This window comes from Nicotiana attenuata, chromosome 11 (genome assembly GCF_001879085.1).
Source record: "Nicotiana attenuata strain UT chromosome 11, NIATTr2, whole genome shotgun sequence".
Classification (NCBI taxonomy): domain Eukaryota; kingdom Viridiplantae; phylum Streptophyta; class Magnoliopsida; order Solanales; family Solanaceae; genus Nicotiana; species Nicotiana attenuata.
Genome location: NC_031999.1, coordinates 56,436,320 through 56,441,038, shown reverse-complemented (window position 1 = coordinate 56,441,038; position 4,719 = coordinate 56,436,320).

The following is a 4,719-nucleotide window of genomic DNA, read 5'->3' as shown; positions in this document are numbered from 1 at the left end:
GTGTCGACTTGTTAAGTCACTTTACAGACTAAGAAAAGCACCCAAACAATGACATGCGAGATTTGACCAAACAATATTGTCAAATAGTTTCAAAAAATAATGAGTGTAAACAAATGTGTTTACGTTAAGAATACTTCAAATCATATAGTCATTATTTGATTATATGTAGATGATATGTTGATGAAATATTTGAAATGTGTGGGCTTTTAGCTTATGCGTGACAAAAGTCACTGTTAGACGTAATATCTAAATGATATAAGTTTTGAATCCCATTGATATAGTAGTTGGTAAATTCATCAGTTGTTTAGTCTTAATGAAGAATAGTTGATGAAACTACTAATTCGGAAGTTGGTCACGTGCCTTTCTCGAAAGGTCATTTTCTTTAATGAAAATTTATATTGTTTTGTTCTTTTATGAAATGATGTCACTTTGAAGGTTGTGACTTTTCATAGAAAGATACGTTTGTACGTTTTTGTATGGACATGACCGTTCATGAACGCATGTATTAATACGTTGGTCTATAATGAGGTGAACCAACCGATGAACATGACCAAAATCCATCGCAAGTTGGATTTGTCTCATGAATGGAGGTGCTATAATTTGTATATCATATAGGCATATGAATAAATAACATACAAATGCTTGGAAATGACGGAGTGATTGATAAATGTGTTATATATTAAAAGGTTGTGGTCGCAATGCCAATCATTCCAGCTGTTGTTATAATATACTATTACTACATTAAGTGTAGTCAATAATATGATATGCAATCGGAAGTCGAGACATATTAGTCTACAACATAAGGAAGTTTGCATTAAACGTTCATGACAATGAAACGAGTTTTGAAGTATTTGAAATATACTCCAAATTATGCTTTGCACTACAATAAGTATCCCGCGATAATAGAGGGGTATAGTGATGAAAATTAAATCACCGGTTTAACCGATTCTAAATAGTCTGTGGATGAGCGATGTCTTGGAAATCGTCCGAACAAATGTGCATTGACCGCTCTACAATGGAGGCTGAGTTTATAGTCTTAGACAAAGCCGGTGAAGAAGCTGAATGGCTCCGGAATTTCTTGGAAGATATTCCATTTTTCAAACCTTTGGCACCTATGTGTATACACTGTGATAGTCAAGCGGTAATAGCCAGGGCAAGGAGCGTTATGTATAACGGAAAATCTCGTCACATTCGACGGAGATACAATACCGTTAGACAACTACTCTCTAGTGGTGTTATCACGATTGACTATATAAAGTCGAGAGATAACGTGTCGGATCCACTTACAAAAGGCCTATCTAGAGAGGCAGTTGAAAGATCATCGAAGGGGAATGGGGCTAAGGCCTAGGACAAGTCATCATGGCGGTAACTCTACCTAGCAGACTGGAGATCCCAAGAGCTAAGTTCAAAGAGATCAAACAAAGTTATGAATGACGGTTCAACATTGTCAAATAACTCAACCCATTCTCGTGATGAAGACAATGTTCAGAAATCAAGGTAAAGCATTAAGGCTTTTTGATGAGTCAATAAAGCTTAATGCTTTTTAATGATTTTCTAAGTCTGGCAGGATATGACCAGATAGTGTGTCTATATGATTACACGTTTAGAAATCACCTATGTGAGTGTTAAGTGTAAGCCGCTTTAAGGGGAATGAAAGTAAAGGCCCATTCTCTAAGCACTCATGAAACCAGGCGGTGTTCATGGCTGAAACGAACGCAACTGTGAGAGCCAAAGACGGTTAAGGTTAATTGTGTGACTTATGGTTGTCTAGGTATACACAAAGTTCGACGGTTCAAAGATATCAATCTTACCGATTTGATCGAGTATATCCGACTAAGTTCACTCGGAAAGTTCAAAGGGGAACCTACTTATCCAGATGCGATTAATCCTTATTTGTGAATCACACAGTTTTTTCATGCATGTTTTTTCTCATATGACCATTCCCCATTTCATGTGGGATATGTTGCGTTTTATTAAGGGGTGTGAATGGGAAATGGAAGAGGTACCTTTTAGATTGCACCTCTCCATATCACCCTTCCTTTGTCTATAAATTTAGAGGCTTGGCCTCATTTTTAAAACATGAAATCAGACATGGAAAATCTGAAATCTTCTCCCCTCTTTTCTACATTGTTGCATTATTTTCTAAATAAACATAAGTGTCAAGTGTGATTTTCTCCGTTTGTTGAGTTCGCTGAAGTTCTGTGATTTGAAGTGCCGCTATCACAGAATAGTTGTTCCGTTCTATCCTGGGAGGAATTAATCCGTATACCTTGGGCAACAGTGAGGGGATTAAATTCTTTAAGGACACACTGTGCATTCAGTGGGCTCGAACTTATTTTACGTTTTGTTTATTGAACTAACGTTTGTTTACTTTTCTGATTTTGAACACAGTATTACCGACACTACCAAGTCCTAGTTGTCACTGAAAGATAGATTGAACCAAGGAATAAAGGTATTTTCCTTATCTTTTATTCTTCAATCCCCATACATCATTTTTATAAAATTAAGAAATTCAGTTTTATTTAACTAATTAAGTTTAACTCTTATATGGTATTTTTCACAATCAAACTTATCTTCAATATTAGTTCTAACTTTTCTTTGCTAAATCAAAATATGATATTATTGCTTCTTTCGCCATACACTCAATTTTAATTTAAATATGTAATGGCCGGGGCTTGTGTGTTTCTTTATTATTTATTTTTTTACTTTTTTTGGGCTCAAATTCAACTTTGGTATTAAGGTGCGAAGGACACTCCTTAAACCGCTTTATAGTTTATGAATATAGTAGTCACCGACAACTTGTTTGGATGGTTATTACTAAGGGTGTATATGTACCGGTTCAGGTTTTATTAAAACCAAACCAAACTTATGTCAGTTTGGATTCGATTTTATCGGGGTTTTTCTTACTTTGTTAAAGTTTTGACGAGTAAATATATGTTTAGTAAAATTTGAAAAAACTGATAAACATATGATCTACTAAAATATTCTTATGGGAGAATTTTCTTAGTAACACATGATAGTTACTTTTTTAGCCGTCTAACAATAACTTCTCATTTAATGTACGCTTTCAAGGTTAACCGAATTTAATAATTAGACATAAAATTCAATATGATACTAAATAATAATATGTTCTATTTAGTTTTAACTTATTAAAATAACATTTCAAATTCGAAAAAGATATAAGAATTTACTAGACCTTGACATATAAACAAGGAAGAACAAAGAGATTGACGCATTTCAATAACACTTGATAAGAAAGTGATGATACAACCCATTATTTGAAGTAAATAAAGATGGATCACTTCTTATTCCATTAAATATTACATCCCATAAGAGAATCCAAAATATTTCTAGATATTTTTTTAAAAGTTGTTCTATATAAAGTCATATATATATATATATATATATATATATATATATATATATATATATATATGAAAATTAGATACATCGATATAGCAGTTCCGTTCGATTTTTTTTACTCAATACCAAACCTAATCAAATTTTTTTAATAAGTTTGGTTTGACTTTTCGATTTGGTGCGATTTTTCGAACACCCCTAGTTATTATATATCATTTCATAATATATTGTATTGTATTATATTATATTATATTGTATTATTATTTTTAGATTACGATATTTTATGATATCATGCACCAACAATAAACTTGCAATATTACAAAAAATATGTATTATAAATTTAATATATAAAAGGTAGAATATAGAATAAATTAAAATTATGCTAGAAAAAATAATAATGATATACATAAAATAATACTTTAACATCTTGTTTGGATGGTTGTTACCTGTTGTATTGTATCATATTGTTACTTTAAATACAATGTTTATTTTGGGTTGTTACTTAAGTCGGTTAAATCCGTCGTTATGTAACGACGAAAAGTGCTCTTTATGGAACGACCGATTTGGTGTGGTCGCATCATTTTTTTTAATTTTTTCCTTTTATCTTGCCCTCTTTTATTATTAAAAAAATAAATCTTATTGTATCCTTTACCCTACCTTTTATATAATAATATTACCTCTTACCTTACTTTTTCTTTATAATATTGCAAGTTTATTCTTCGTATTGTTGGTGCATAACATTATGAAACAGCAGAAAATGATACAATCTATCCAAATATTATATACATCAAGACGATACAGTGTACAATACTATACGATCAGGGGCGTATGCAGGAATTTTTGTAAGCGGTGTCAAATTTTGTAGAAGAACTGGGATATAACTTTGATTATCATACTTTTAGACAAGAAATAGCCATAGTACATTGATTTTGTTGAGTATTAAGTTAGAAAAATTTATGAGTTCAATTCCACTCCATCACAATTTTTAACCACATAGGCTCTCTTAAATATTTGCAAAAGAAAAATGTGCTAGTTGAGATTTGAGCCTTTGACCTCCTAAAGCAAAATCAAGCACAACCAACATACCAAGACACAATTTATGTCAAGTGGTGCCATTTTTTTCTACTTATCCGTTTTCGTACAGTATTAATACATACATTTTGTAAAAATTTTCGATGAAACGGTATCGTGTGACACCGCTTCGGTAAGCATGCATCCGCCCCTGTGTACGAAACATTAGGAAATGAAACATAACAACAATCCAAACAAGCTGTGACAATAACATACAATAAAATATGTCTATCTATAATAGGAGAAACAAATTAATATGATAACGCTAAGTGTCACAACAAAAATTTA